This window comes from Microchirus variegatus (genome assembly GCF_963457635.1).
Source record: "Microchirus variegatus genome assembly, chromosome: 1".
NCBI classification, from domain to species: Eukaryota; Metazoa; Chordata; class Actinopteri; order Pleuronectiformes; family Soleidae; genus Microchirus; species Microchirus variegatus.
The window spans coordinates 44,983,949-45,001,226 of record NC_139802.1 but is presented as its reverse complement, the minus strand read 5'-3'; positions in this window follow the sequence as shown (position 1 = coordinate 45,001,226).

Genomic DNA, 17,278 nt, shown 5'->3' with positions numbered 1-17,278 from the left:
AGCTTGAAATGACGTCGTGATATCGTAATAATAGACATTTCACAGGATTTCAAAATAAAAGTGCAGCGGAGTGAGCGACAAACTTCAGTTTCCTGTTGGAGAAGCAGTGAAAATATTATTAAAAAGCATAAACTATTAAAGCTGATAATAAATTTAATTTGGTAAAATATGTTATTTGTTTATAATATATATATATATATATGTAACTCATACAAAAATCCCAAACTATCCCTTTAATCTATCGAACTAACGTCTTTATCCAAATTGATTATTTAAAAAATTCAGATATTGAATATAATCTTTAATATTCTCCATGAAAACTAAATTTTTATTTTTTTTGCTGAGTCACTGTGACGCCGCCATGTTTCTACGGAAGCCTGGACGGACAAAACTAGCCAGAAAGCAAAACAGAAGCTAATTACAAAGAAGAAGGAAACAGGAAACGGTCGTAAAAGAGTGTTTACATTTACTTTTCTGGTTCACTCAGGCCACCGTAGTTCACTGACAAACGACTGCATTCTGCTGTGCCACCACTAGAGGTCAGCAATTCTTACACGCCGGACCTTTAAGTCTTATATAATATTCTCCAGGAAAACTTCACCGTTTTGTTGCTCTGACTTTTACGAGTTTAACGACGACAGGAAAATGATCCACGTGAGGAAAGATTACGATTAGAGTAAAAAAAAAACGATCAAATAAAAAACGAGGAAACGTCAAACTGCGAGCGACGGATTTAACGACGTACGCAGTGAAGACGACGAGCTTGTTAAAAAAACTCTCTCGCTGTCTCACGCCGAACACAATCAGGAAATCTAATTGGTCGTTAAATTTATTGTTAATTTGCCCAAAAAAAACAATCATAAATAATAACGAGCAGAATTTGTTTCGCAGGAAAAAGTTGATTTGTCATTTTCTATAAAACAGCGAGCGCTAACAGGAAGTCATTTACTGTTAGCGCTCGTTTCTTTGGGTCTCCAGACGCCCAAAGAAACTCACACTGAACATGAATGAGTGAGTGAATGAATGAATGAATGAGTGAGTGAGTGAGTGAGTGAGTGAGTGAGTGAATGAGTGAGTTAATGAATGAGTGAATGAGTGAGTTAATGAATTCGTGAATGAATTCGTGAATGAATGAGTGAGTGAATGAGTGAGTTAATGAGTGAGTGAATGAGTGAGTTAATGAATGAGTGAATGAGTGAGTTAGTTAATGAGTGAATGAATGAGTGAATGAATGAGTAAATGAGTGAGTGAATGAGTGAGTTAATGAATGAGTGAGTGATTAAATGAATGAGTGAATGAATGAGTGAATGCGTGAGTGAATGAGTGAGTTGATGAATGAGTGAATGAATGAATGAATAAGTGAGTGAGTGAATGAGTGAGTTAATGAATGATTGAATGAGTGAGTGAATGAGTGAGTTAATGAATGATTGAATGAGTGAGTGAATGAGTGAATGAGTGAGTGAATGAGTGAATGAGTGAATGAGTGAGTGAATGAGTGAGTTAATGAATGAGTGGATGAATGAGTGGATGAATGAGTGAGTGAATGAGTGAGTGAATGAATGAGTGAATGAACGAGTGAGTGAATGAAAGAGTGAATGAATGAGTGAATGAACGAGTGAGTGAATCAATGAGTGAATGAATGAATTTTATTATTTGTGAACTTAATTCAGTATAAAAATAAAATCACAGTAAATATTTCATGTAAAAACTCTCGTTGATGAATGGATGAACGTTCATGTGTTCATGTCGTCAGTCGCTCAGACTCCTGTTTCCTGCTGAACTGAGCCAGTGTTTGAAGAACTGATGTCAGCTCAGAAGGCACAAGAGGGAGGCCACGTGTTTCAGAACCAGAACCTGTTAAGAACCTGACCAGATCTTGATCAGATCCTGACCAGAACCTGAACAGAACCTGACTGGATCCTGAGCAGAACGTCTCCAGAACCTCCCAAGATCCTGACCAGAACCTCTCCAGATCCTGACCAGAACCTGATCAGATCCTGACCAGAACCTGACCAGAACCCAACCAGAACCCGACCAGAACCTGACCAGAACCCGACCAGGACCTGACCAGAACCCGACCAGAACCTGACCAGAACCCGACCAGAACTTTATCAGAACCTTACCAGAACCTGACCAGAACTTGACCAGAACCTGACCAGAACCTGACCAGAACCAGACAAGAACCTGACCAGAACCGGACCAGAACCCAACCAGAACCCGACAAGAACCCAACCAGAACTTGACTAGAATCTGACCAGAACCGGACCAGAACCGGACCACAACCAGAAGCTGATCAGAACCTGACCAGAAGCCGACAAGAACATGACCAGAACCGGACCTGAACCGGACCAGAATTTGACCAGAACCCGACCAGAACCCGACAAGAACATGACCAGAACTGAACAAGAACCGGACCAGAACCTGATCAGCCTCTGGCCAGGTCCATGATCACATGACATCACATCATTTCTGGTACAACTGACAAATGGATGGAGTCCTGAGTTTGTTGCAATCTTCAGTCTGACCATTAGAGGTCACCAACTCCTCATCCTCCTCATTTCCTGTGTGCAGGTGAAGAACTTAGCCACTGTGAACAAACGGCTGAGATTCTCTGTTCAGCAGTCGACTAAGAACTGAACCTGAACACAAACAACAACAACAACAACAACAACAACAACAACAACAACAACAACAACAACAACAACAACACTTCCTCTTCCTCTTCCTCTTCCTCCTCTTCCTCCAGCAGCTGTCAATCCCTGTCAATGAGATCTAAACGTCGTCAGACAGACGTTTATATAATAATAATATAAAATATCAGCTCTCAAATGTCCACAGTGTGGATTAAAAACATGTGATTGTGGAGAAAAACACTCACAGATTATTTCCATCCCAGAATCAGCTCATGTGACGTCGTCCAGACTCAGGAATTCCAGCGTCCGTCCAACAAGTCGAGCGTGGTGTGTGTGTGTGGGGGGGGGGGGGGTCAAAGGTCAGACGTCAGAGGGAGGCTGGCGGAACAGCTGGAGGGGGCGGAGTCACGTGTGCTCATTATGTCCGATGGAAAAACTGAAACCACAGCGAACAGAATCAAGTGTTATTGTCGTGTGAGCGCGAGGTTCTAAACGTGAGGCTCGGGGGCCGAACACGGACCCTCCGAACATCTCCATGTGGCCCCCGACGCTAGATTAACGCTAGAATAATTTTTGCATCATAACAACAATATTAGTTTTATTGGAAAACTATATATCGTTCCATACCACATATCAACACAGATGCTTTTATTTTGAAATTCTGGTAAAATTTCTATCATCACAAATTTTCCCCAAACTTTTCTGGTTAGTGTCTCTAAATTGTCCTCAGTAACATGTTGGGATTATTTCACAATAAAAGCCTCATTGGGGGGAAATTAAATGGAAACAGACAAACAACAAAAAGGGCTCTTACTTTGAAAGCATAAACAATGTTTTCAAAGTAAGTAGTTTTTTTTTTTAATAATAATAATAATAAAAAAAAAGATAAAATACAAACTGACTTCAGCAAAAATAACAGAAATAATCTAGATTATTATTGTTCAGTGTCATGTGAGGTCTTTAAAGCTGGAGTATGTGACCTGTTTTTGCTTTTATTGATCGATAATCCCATAATAACATTTAAGGACAATTTCTTTGTTTTTCCTTTAGTAAAACACGTACAATACAGTAAAAAAATAAATAAAATATATATATGTATATAAATATTTATATATATATATATATATATAAATTGTAAAGTGGTATAGCACGTACTGTATATGAATATTTAATCTACATTCCTGTTTTTCTATTTTCTATAATTTTCGCTGGAACCGTAGAAAATAACAAACACATAAAATTCTTCAGCTTCATAAGCTTCATAAAAGACGAAAGATCCTTAATTTCTTCATTAATTCACATCAGAAATGTTTTATTTAATTTAAAAAAAAAAAAAGTAATATCCTGACACATTTGTCCCTAACGACCAAAAACGTGAACTTTATTCATATTTTTTTTATCAATCTTTTAACACTACTACAGTTTAAAATATACAGATCATACATTTTTGGGAGTTCACATTTTTTGCCACGAGGAGCAAATGTGTCAGGTTTTTGTTAGCGGCAAAAATCAGAACGGTGTAAAATCTCCACAAGGACGTTTTAAATCTGTTAAATGTCTTAAATGTGTGTTAAAAACGACAAATGAAGACTTACTGTGTCTCTGTCCTCGTTCTCCTGCTTTGACCCAGAGTCTCTGCGGTTTTCTGCTGAATCGTGAGGATTCAAGTTAGGAAGGCGTCTGTCTCACTGTCTCACTGTGTCTCACTGTCTCACTGTGTCTCTGTCTGTCTCACTGTGTCTCTGTCTGTCTTTATAAACCCGTCTCTATCAGTGGACGTACAGTGCACAGCGTCGTGACTCGACTCCAACTCACTCTCGGAGAGAACACTTTGTCGTTTTGTGTCTCAGAGAAACAAAGACGTTCGTTCATCAGCGCGACAGCAGACTCTCAGACTGTGTGTGTGTAGGAAGTGGTTCAGTCCAATTCTTTCACTTATTCACAGTTCAGTCCAACAATGAGCTTCACTGGTTCATTCTAATGTGTAAAAAAAAGTGACAAAAACCTTAAACTGAGTTCTGAAAAATATTCTAAAGACGTAAATACATGAAAATATGTAACTTTTATTAACATTTATCGAGCCTCTGGCGCATTCTTTTTGTAGTCGGAACTCGACATTTCTTAGATAAGTTGGATTTCCAGCTTGGAGCATCTTCACCAACCCCAGCGTAGGCTACCAAGATGGCCGCCACTGCACAAACACTGCTACTTTTACCTTTTTTTTACTCATTTCTTTCGCAGTAAATCAGTTATTAACATAGTACTGTTACATTTTTATTCATAGACATGTTGCTACGATGTTTTTGTACGCAAAAAAAAAACAAAAAAAAATGTAGAGAGTCGTTATTGACTGGCTAACAAGCGCTAACTAGCCCGGGATATGTTTTGCTTCCGTGTTTTTTTTCTCCACGACTTTTCAACTTTCAAACTCTCGACTTCCAAGTTCTAATGTAAATGGAGCACATTGTTTAATAGAGTTTAAATTATTATTATTTATGTTTAAACCAGTGTAAACGTGTTAAATTTGTATTTTTATTACATTTATAAAAGTAAATTAAATTTTTTTAAATCAAATTTAACTCAGGATCTCATCTGTTTTCTTTATAGCATTTTAAAATTCTCCCACAGGTGTTTTGAAATTTTGAATTAACTGTCATTTTCTTATGACTTTTCTAATTATTTATTTATTTACTTTATTTACTTTATTGAGCGCAGGGACCGGTTCATAGAGAATTGCAGGAAACAGATATTTGTAATAAAATCATGAATAAACTAGGGCTGTGTCAAAATGAACGCGTTAACGCAGGATGATTGATTTGTGGAATTAACGTTAATTTATTTTAACGCATTAACGCACTTTCTCACTTTCATCGCGCTACCGTGCAGTTTATGAACAGGCACGGCGGCGGGCAACTGCTCGGGGTCCTCACGTCACCTCACGTTAACCTGTGTGAAGCTGAAGGAAAATGAAAAGGAAATATCATCAATCAGGAAGTTAGAAGAGGAAGAAAAAAAGAGAGGATGAAGAAAAAAGAAAGAAAGAAAGACACACAGTTGTAAGTGGCGCTGCTGGCGCAGATAATGATATAATCACAACATTAACAGTCACTGTCTAACTAACGGGGACACAGGCAGCAGCTAACATTAGCGTCAGAATGCTAGCTGACGCTAATGCTAACGCTAACAAGTAGAAGCAGGTGCTTCAAAGGTGCTGATGAGGAATTTCCTGCTGTGAGTTTAGTAAGAAAACTATTTAACTTCTATACTTTATATTTTGTTTATAATGTGAGTTATTTACAGTGCAATGTATAGGGGTTTTTTTTAAAGTTATTTACAGCATTTTATTTTTTCTATTTATTTATATTGTCTTATAATGTGGGTTTTTTTACAATGTAATGTTTATTTTTTACTAAGTTTGTATAGGTTTTTACAAGTTATTTACAGGTTTTTATCGTACTTTACATTTATATTTTCACATACTTTATTTATCTCTCCGTTCCTACAACAATATAAAGAGAAAATTCAAATTTTTTTTTTGGCATATTTACGAATGGTAATTAATCGTGATGAATCCACAGCTACCCTGTGATTAATCTGATTAAAAATTGTAATCTTTTGACAGCCCTAGAATAAACATTTCCTGTGTCAATAAATGAGAGAATAAATGAACAAATGTAACGCCACAAACTGCCAGCAGGTGTCTCTATTGGTTTGTTTATATTTAAATGTTAGAGGAAAGTTGTGAAAGAAATGTTTGTGTTCAAAATAAATCAAAAGTAACCTTTTTAATGCCGTTAGTGTGTCAATAAATGGTTCAAACTGACAAAAAAATGGTCATAAACTTACATTTTAAGCACATTCTCAGTAATATTCTCTCTATTGTTTTTAAATGTTTTTATTTTTTATTGACATTTATTGTTTTTGAAAAAGTGCTGATTCACATTAAAGACAAAAACATTTCCGTTGAACAGAAAAGATTGAAGGACAGAACGTTCAGATCCCTGCTCACACTTCCTTGTTTATACTCTGAGGACACGCCCCCTCCTCCCCCTCCTCCTCCTCCTCCTCGTCTTCTTCAGTCTGAGCTTCATCAGGCAGATGTTGGTTCTTCTCCGTCAGAGTCTGAAGACACTGAAACGTCTCACACGTCTGGATCTTTGAGATCTTCTGGACCATGATGATGCTGTTTGTCCTGCTGCTGCTGTTTGTCTGTCCATCACCAGGGGACAGTTCGTCCACGTCCACGTCCACGTCCCAGGAGGACGGCGAGGTCCCGCTGTCCCAGCTGAGGATGCTCTCGCTGGGCCTCGCTCACCTGCTGAGGAGCGTGGAGGAGAACTCCAGGCAGCTGGAGCTTCAGGGCGAGCGGGCGGCGGCGGAGCTCGACGGCGCCACCAAGAGTCTGGACAACGTCCTGAAGCAGAGACTGCAGACGGGACGGACTCAGAGACAGGTGAGGAAACATCACGTCCTCAGAGACAGGTGAGGAAACTACTAAAGAACTACTTTCCCAACTACTAAAGAAACCAGGAACACTATAGTGGGAAATGATGACTCAGCATTCCCAAATAATAAAGGAACACTATAGTGAGAAATGGTGACTCAGCATTCCTAAATAATAAAGAAACCAGGAAAACTACAGTGGGAAATGCTGACTCAGCATTCCCAACTACTAAAGAAACTAGGAAAATTACAGTGGCAAATGATGACTCAGCATTCCTAACTACTAAAGAAACCAGGAAAACTAGGGTGGCAAATGGTGACTCAGCATTCCTAAATGATAAAGAAACCAGGAACATTATAGTGAGAAATGCTGACTCAGCATTCCCAACTACTAAAGAAACCAGGAACACAACAGTGGGAAATGCTGACTCGGCATTCCCAACAACTAAAGAAACCAGGAAAACTATATTGGGAATTGTGGCTCAGCATTCCCAAATAATAAAGGAACACTACAGTGAGAAATGCTGACTCAGCATTCCCAAATAATAAAGGAACACTATAGTGGGAAATGCTGACTCAGCATTCCCAACTACTAAATAAACCAGGAACATTTCCATACATCAAAAAACCGGGAACACTATAGTGGGAAATGACTGACTCAGCATTCTGAACAAATTCTACATGATCTGAATGTTGATATATTTTTGAAAACCACGAGTCATGATCTGGAGACGTCTCTCATAGGCGAGGAAGGACCTGCAGATCCTGAGCGCCCGCGGGGACAGACTGTGGAGGACGGTGAAAGAGCTGCAGAGTGGACTGAACCACGAGGACGCGGAGCGCAGGGACCTGCAGCACCGCACCAATCGCCTCCTCCAGACCCTGAAGACGCTGCCGCGAGAGCTGAGGTCACGGGGTCGACTGGACGCCGGCGCCGTGAAGGTGAGGAAACCGGAGAGGAGGTCGCGTTTGTCCACGTTTTTTTTTGGACATTTCTGACAAACAGACGTCCGTCCATGTGTCTCCGTGTCTTAGGTCCTCTTGGACAAACAGGCGAGACGTCTGTCCGGTCTGTCCTCGCAGGTCTCAGCGCAGGACGAACTGATGGACAGACGCCAGCTGCGCATCGAACATCTGGAGAAACACGTCCGCGACCTCGGGGTGAGACGTTTGACGCGGGACGTCCTGCCGTCCTCTGACTGTGGACGTTTGTTTGTCTTTAAACTGAGGTCACGTGACGTGTTAGGGCTCAGGTTAAGGCTCGTGTAGCCACGCCTCCTTTAGCAAATGGATCAGGGAACTACGGTGGCCCTCACATGCCAAAAAAAAGATACAAACACAGCGCTCTCCTTCCTTTTCATAGGTTCACGTATCAGATTTGCGTACGTTTCTTCTTTGTTTACGTCGTACGCTACAGCTTCAAAATGTAAAAAATTGTGTTTTTAGCGTTTCCATGACGACTGACCGGAAAAAGACGCGCGTGACGTCATGTTTACGTGATTGTTAAAATTAGTCTCGCTTAAGTAACGCTAAACTTTAAAAACAGACGCACACATACGCAGTACACAGGTGCGCTAGTTATTTGTTAGCGCTGCTCTTTTTACTTTAATAAACAGACCGATCCAGTTCCACTGTAGGCTAGCGCTAACGGCGCTAAAAGGAGCTAATGCAGCTAACGTACACATGCCAAAAAAGATATAAACACAACACTCTCCTTCCTTTTCATAGTATCAGATTTGCGTATGTAAATCCGTTCTTCTTTGTTTGCGTCGTACGCTACAGCTTCAAAACGTAAACATTTGTGCTGTCAAACGTCAATGGCGTTTAAAGGCGTCTATGTTAATGCGCGGTGCGTTTCCATGACGACTGAGCGGAAAAAGACGTGCGTGACGTCATGTTTACGTGACTCCCGATTGTTAAAATTTGTCTCTAAAGTAACGCTAACCTGTAGGCTAGCGCTAACGGCTCTAAAAGGAGCTAACGCAGCTAACGTTCACATGCCAAAATAGCTATAAACACAACACTCTCCTTCCTTTTCATAGGTTCAGGTATCAGATTTGCGTACGTAAATCCGTTCTTCTATGTTTACGTCGTACGCTACAGCTTCAAAACGTAAAAATGTGTGCCGTCAACCGTTAACGCGTCAACGGCGTCAACGTTAGCGCACGGCGCGTTTCCATGACGACTGACCGGAAAAAGGACGCGCGTGACCTCATGTTTACGTGACTCCCCGATTGTTAAAATCAGTCTCTAAAGTAACGCTAACCTTTAAAAACAGAGGCACACATACGCAGTACACAGGTACGCTAGTTATTTGTTAGCGCTGCTCTTTTTACTTTAATAAACAGACCGATCCAGTTCCACTGTAGGCTAGCGCTAAAGGCGCTAAAAGGAACTAATGCAGCTAACAGAGCTAACTGGACGCTCCAAAGTTAGCTAACCAATGTATGGAATGAACCAAATATTTTGGCGTATGAGGTTGAGCAAACACAACTCCCTATTTACAGTATCTAGCTAGCTAGCTAGCGATACTACTTTTAACAAAATAAACTAGCTAATACAAATTTATCCCAGTTTTCTTACAAAATAAGCTAGCACAAACATAAGCTAGATATCCATCTATTTTTGCGAGCTAGCATCACAAAACAAGCAATGGCGACACATGAGCTAACGTGCGTTGATGCGCGTTAATCTATTGCACAGCACTAGTAGAAATTCTGACTTTGTTTGTCCATTCGGGCTTCCGTAGAAACACAGTGCAGCAAGACTCGACTCTAAAGTACATATAAAAGGCAATTTTTAATATACTTACGTGTAGTATTTTTAATTTCTGCACACAACAACCCACGTAAATGTCACACACTGGACCTTTAAGTGTCTAAAATCTGTATTTTTCAGCGTTTCACTTCAAAAGAATCCTGAACTTCAAAATGTCTTTAAAATCAGCACCAGACTATATATATATTTATATGTTATATTTATGTTTTTTAAAGTGAGTGTTTGTGTGTTTGTGTGTTTGTGTGCAGACGTCTGACAGAGTCACAGCAGCAGAAACATCAGTGAAGTCTCGTCCTGACTCTGACTGCGTTTGAACGTCAACAGCTGCATCAACAGCGTCATGTGACTGTGTCGACGTGACTGTGTTGTCAATAAAGAGTTCAAAAATCTAACTTTGTATTGACGATGATGACGGTCATGTGGATTTACACCGAGGTAAATTAATGAAAATCAAAAAAAAAAAAACATTTAAAAAACATTTTCGTTCACTGAAATTTTTTTTTAAACCTAACTGAAACTGAATAAAATTGTCGGAATTTTTTTTTAAATTTTGTAGTTTTTGCCTTTGTAAATTTGTTTCATATATAAAATCCTTCTTGGTCGATATGAAGTTTACGCCTGGCAAATTCTCCATATTACAAAAAAAAACCTTAAAATTACACTAAAAATAATCAAAACTAAATTATAAAAGTGATAATTAACTGAAACTGAATCATGTATTTATAAAAACTGACTAAAAATTGTTGTGAAAATGTGCAAGTTTTCATCTTTATAAATGTACTTTTGGGTTCATGTGAAGTTTACGCCGGGCAAATTCTACAAAAAAACAACTTAAACTTACACTAAAAATAATTTTTCAAAAAAAACTAAACTAAAACTAAGCATTTACAAAAACTGAATTGTGTATTTATAAAAACTGACTAAAAATTGTTGTGAAAATGTGTTAAGTTTTCATCTTTGTAAATGTACTTTTGGGTTCATGTGAAGTTTACATCGGGCAAATCCTTCATATTACAAAAATAACTTAAACTAACACTAAAAATAATACATAAAACAAACCACTGTTATAAACTCATAAAAACTCGTCAATTTTAAAACAAAAGACCAAAACTAATGAAAAAAACAACTAAAAAGGCAGATATTGATTTGATATTGTCGGAAACGCTGACTCAGCATTTTACAAACTTTAATCAGAAAAGTTCAACTCTTTAAAGACGATGATTTTGTCTTCATCAGTGAATCCAGATCCTGATCCTGATCCTAAAACCCAGAGAATCTGTGAATGTGTCAAAGGTTTAAACGTGTTTTTTCTTCAGCTGATAATCTGATGACCTCAAACTGTCTGACTCTGCTGTTCCCAAAACAAACCTCCAGCAACGTGAACTCTGTCCCAGTGAGACGACAAAAGACGACAAACAAAGACGAAAGTAAGTAAATAATAATAATACTAACAATAATAATAAAGAATGAGAATAACGAGGAAGTTAAAGAGAACAAAGAGACGGAAGAAAAGTGAAAAATGTGAAGTTGCAAAGAGGAAACAGGAACATTATTAACACACAGAGAAGAGACCGTGCGCCCCCTACAGGACAGAGACAAACGGCAGCTCCACAAGGACTCTGGGAAACGTGATAATTGTGCAGACGTCACAAAATAAACACAAAAATATTCATAAAAAACAAAAAATTTCCAATATTTCCACACTTGACAAATTCAATCCGATTTTAAAACATTTTTTGCTCAGGTGTGTTTATATAGTGAAAAAAAACTTTTATAGTGAAACCACTTTTTAATCAGATTACCTATAGATTGTGCTTTAAAAAAAAAGGATATAAGACTATTATATTTTTTATTCTCAGGGTCAGTTATCGATTCAGTCAGAATGTTTCCCCAAAAAAAAACAGTTTCCCATCACTGACGATAACTCAGTGTGACTCACAGGTGCAGTAACAATGTAACAGGTAGAGAGAGAGAGAGAGAGAGAGAGAGAGAGAGAGACAGGAAGTGGTGATGATGCAGCTGCTCTCTCTCTCTCTCTCTCTCTCTCTCTCTCTCTCTCACTCACTTTATTTGTCACTCTCTCACAAACACGGTCACATCGTCGGCGTATCGTCGGATCCACGTTTCGCCTGTTTGTCGCCATGTCTGTTCAGGTAAGTGGGCGGCGTCTTTCGGGTCAACTTTGTTACTGAGGGGCGGAGCCAACTGTATCGGAATATATCGCAAATTTGTCGCAAATTTTACAAAAATACGAATTTTTCTTTTTTTTAAAAAAGCACGGGAATTTCCCCGTTGTGGGACAATAAAGGTTTATCGTGTCGTATCGTTTGTGTGTTTTTTACATGAACTTTTGTGACGTGAATATGACGAGTCAGTTCTCTGAAACAACCAGTAGGTGGCGCATAAAACTGTAAGCCTGGGTCGCCGCAGGAGATTATCGTCGTAATATTTGCGTCTAAGCGGGGGGAACGTTGTGCGATGTCGACGTCCGGTTTGCGCAGTGAATCAAACCGGGAAGTAACAAAACAAAGTTCACGGATTACATTTTTTGCGTTTCTGCTCAAATATTTTTAAATTGTTCATTCAGAAATGACACAGAGGCGCACATACGCAGTACACAGGTACGCTAGTTATTTGTTAGCGGTGCTCTTTTCTTTTAATAAACAGACCGCTCCAGTTCCACTGTAGGCGCGCTAACGGTGCTAAAAGGAGCTAATGCAGCTAACAGAGCTAACTGGACGCTCCAAAGTTAGCTCCAATGTATGGAATGAACCAAATATTTTGGCGTATGAGGTTGATCAAACACAACTCCCTATGTACAGTATCTAGCTAGCTGGCTAGCGATACTACTTTTAGCAAAATAAACTAGCTAATACAAATTTATCCCAGTTTTCTTACAAAATAAGCTAGCACAAACGTAAGCTAGATATCTATCTATTAAAAAAGATATAAACACAGCGCTCTCCTTCCTTTTCTTAGGTTCACGTATCAGATTTGCGTACAGAAATCCGTTCTTCTTTGTTTACGTCGTACGCTACAGCTTCAAAACATAAAAAAAATTGTGTTTTTAGCGTTTCCATGACGACTGACCGGAAAAAGACGCGCGCGACGTCGTGTTGACGTGACTCCCCGATTGTTAAAATGAGTCTCGCTTAAGTAACGCTAACCTTTAAAAACAGAGGTCACACATACGCAGTAACACAGGTACGCTAGTTATTTGCTAGCGCTGCTCTTTTTACTTTAATAAACAGACCGATCCAGTTCCACTGTAGGCACACTAACGGTGCTAAAAGGAGCTAATGCAGCTAACAGAGCTAACTGGAACCGATTGAACTGAACCAAATATTTTGGCGTATGAGGTTGAGCAAACACAACTCCCTATTTACAGTATCTAGCTAGCTAGCTAGCGATACTACTTTTAGCAAAATAAACTAGCTAATACAAATTTATCCCAGTTTTCTTACAAAATAAGCTAGCACAAACGTAAGCTAGATATCTATCTATTAAAAAGATATAAACACAGCGCTCTCCTTCCTTTTTATAGGTTCACGTATCAGATTTGCCTACATAAATCCGTTCTTCTTTGTTTACGTCGTAAGCTACAGCTTCAAAACATAAAAAAATTGTGTTTTTAGCGTTTCCATGACGACTGTCTGGAAAAAGACGCGCGCGACGTCGTGTTGACGTGACTCCCGATTGTTAAAATTAGTCTCGCTTAAGTAACGCTAAACTTTAAAAACAGAGGTCACACATACGCAGTAACACAGGTACGCTAGTTATTTGCTAGCGCTGCTCTTTTTACTTTAATAAACAGACCGCTCCAGTTCCACTGTAGGCACACTAACGGTGCTAAAAGGAGCTAATGCAGCTAACAGAGCTAACTGGAACCGATTGAACTGAACCAAATATTTTGGCATATGAGGTTGAGCAAACACAACTCCCTATTTACAGTATCTAGCTAGCTAGCTAGCGATACTACTTTTAGCAAAATAAACTAGCTAATACAAATTTATCCCAGTTTTCTTAGAAAATAAGCTAGCACAAACATAAGCTAGATATCTATCTATTAAAAAGATATAAACACAGCGCTCTCCTTCCTTTTCATAGGTTCACGTATCAGATTTGCGTGCATAAATCCGTTCTTCTTTGTTTACGTCGTACGCTACAGCTTCAAAACATAAAAAAATTGTGGTTTTAGCGTTTCCATGACGACTGACCGGAAAAAGACGCGCGCGACGTCGTGTTTACGTGACTCCCGATTGTTAAAATTAGTCTCGCTTAAGTAACGCTAAACTTTAAAAACAGAGGTCACACATACGCAGTAACACAGGTACGCTAGTTATTTGCTAGCGCTGCTCTTTTCCTTTAATAAACAGACCGCTCCAGTTCCACTGTAGGCGCGCTAACGGTGCTAAAAGGAGCTAATGCAGCTAACAGGGCTAACTGGACGCTCCAAAGTTAGCTCCAATGTATGGAATGAACCAAATATTTTGGCGTATGAGGTTGAGCAAACACAACTCCCTATTTACAGTATCTAGCTAGCTAGCTAGCGATACTACTTTTAGCAAAATAAACTAGCTAATACAAATTTATCCCAGTTTTCTTACAAAATAAGCTAGCACAAACGTAAGCTAGATATCTATCTATTAAAAAGATATAAACACAGCGCTCTCCTTCCTTTTCTTAGGTTCACGTATCAGATTTGCGTACATAATTCCGTTCTTCTTTGTTTACGTCGTACGCTACAGCTTCAAAACATAAAAAAAATTGTGTTTTTAGCGTTTCCATGACGACTGACCGGAAAAAGACGCGCGCGACGTCGTGTTGACGTGACTCCCCGATTGTTAAAATGAGTCTCGCTTAAGTAACGCTAAACTTTAAAAACAGAGGTCACACATACGCAGTTAAACAGGTACGCTAGTTATTTGCTAGCGCTGCTCTTTTTACTTTAATAAACAGACCGATCCAGTTCGACTGTAGGCTAACGCTAACGGCGCTAAAAGGAGCTAACGCAGCTATACATATTTACAGCAGACATATTTCTACACAACTCGAGTTTGTGAGAAAATTAGCTCGATTTTTAACTTCAGTTTATTAGTTTTTATTGTGGTTTATCGTATTTTACCCATGTTTTATTTCTTTTATTTTAATTTAGTTGTTTTTTTAGTTGCCTTTAAGCCCTTTTATTGATTTTTTTTATTCTCTGCAGCACTTTAATCCACTGTGGATTGGGGAAATTGACAATTTGACAAAAAAGCAACCTGTACATTTTTTAAATTATATTCACATTCACACATAGAACCAGGCTGATAAACACCAGCCAGCGTCTGGCAGGTGTTTTGCGGCTGTTTCGAGCTCATCCTCAGGCCTCAGACGAATGAGCCGGTGATTGTATCACAGGAGGAAATGACTGCACTTCACTTCACTTCCCTTCACTTCCCTTCACTCACACACACACACACAGAGAGTGAATTAATAAAACAGATCCTCCTGGTTTTTTACATACATGCAAAAACTGCAGCAGCAGCAGCAGCGTGAGTCGTGACAGTGAACAGGTTTATTCGGCGTCAGCAGCTAAACCTGATCTCGCTCCTTTATCAAATATGAGTCTTTGAGAGGTGAGTTCATTTGAGTTAAGAGCATAAATATGTTTTTTATACTGTAAATATTTGTAAATGACAGATTTATAGTAACGTAATGTCGTATAAATATGATAATATCAATGTTATGGGTACGCGGCAAGATATTTTACGTGATATTTCACAGTATATTTCACAATAAATGACATATTCAATACTTTGCAGGCTTTAACTTTGAAAATTAACTTTGTTTTATTGCAGAATTACTACATGCGTTACTGCTACGGTAATACTACTCTGTTTGTGTGATTTTACAGTAGAATAAAGTATTTATACAGGGAAAATAGTATGAAATGACAGTAAAATCACATCAAAACAACATCGTCCATACAGGAAAATGTTACTTATTCGCAGTAGAATACTGTATCACATGATTGCGTTCACAATTACAGTAAAATACAGTATTTACAAAGTAAAATAGCTATAATATATATATAGAAAAATATCACTGAGTCGTGGCAATATACTGCATAACACAATTACTTTGAATTTACAGTAAAATACAGTATTTGGATGCGTAAAATACTATGACGTTAGAGTAAAATATACTGGATTTATGAAGGGAAATAACTGATCAATCACTCTAGTAAAAACAAAACAACCTCTATACAGAATATTATAAATATTATAGTGTATTACACACTTACTTTTATATAATTTATAGTAAAATATAACAATAAATAAGTAAAATATTGAAGAAAAAACTGGCATATGGCATAAAATGGGAGCATTTTACAGTATTTCACGGTAATCTGCTGTAAATGAAAACTATCTATAATGCAGTGAAAGTATTTACAGTCAAATATTTTACAGTGTTCAATTTTTGCCACTTTTGTAATTGCGATATTGAGAAATGTACAATATCATGTACATGTAGACTTTAATGTTTACAGTGTATTTTCCTCCACAGCTTTATATAAAGTGTCATAACAACACGTTACTGTTACTTCACTCGCTGTGTGTTTTTAGAACGTTTTAGAAACGTTGACGTTTCTTCATCTGTTTTCTGTCAACGCCTCGGATTCAAACCTTCATCATCATCATCATCATCACCACAAAAACCACATCCTCACGAAGCTGAGCCGAATATAAACAATCGTCAGGTTTGATCTGCGTTTGAAGACGATCTTCAGGGGATTTTACCTTCAGAGGACGTGACAGAGCAGAGAGATAACGGCTGATAAACCGTTTTTTAAACATAGTTAAATTGGTCATATTTAAATAAATTCAAGGAATCTGAGTTGACAAATGACTGAGTTAAGACACCAGTGTGTGCGCTACCAACTTTAGCGTAGTTTGGATACAAAGTGCGAGAGATATCTCGATATATTAGTTAAAACCAAAGTTAGCAAGTGATATGAAGCTAAGTTAAGTTTGCTAGCTTAATTTATTTAGGTGCTAGCGGTTCTTGTGTGTCGGCCATTTTGTTTTGTTCAGTCCATGAAGTTGTATCGGTGCGTTTCCAGTTTGTTGCCAGAAGTCGGAATCAGAAAGGATTCTAGCTAAACTAGCTAAAAAGCTAAGAAGTGTTATAACTGTTCAAATCACAGCTAGCAAGTTATATGATCGTAGATCATTTTCTAACTTATGTTAGCATTAACTTATTTCATTTAGGAGTTAACATTATAAGTATATTATTTTCTTTTATGTTTGTCGGCCATTTTGTTTTTTCAGTCCATGAAGTATTGGTGCGTTCCAGTTGTTGATAAAAGTTGTAATTTTACGAGTTGAAGGGGCGTTCCTTCAACAAGCTAACTAAAAAGCTAAAAGCTAGACACAATGTTC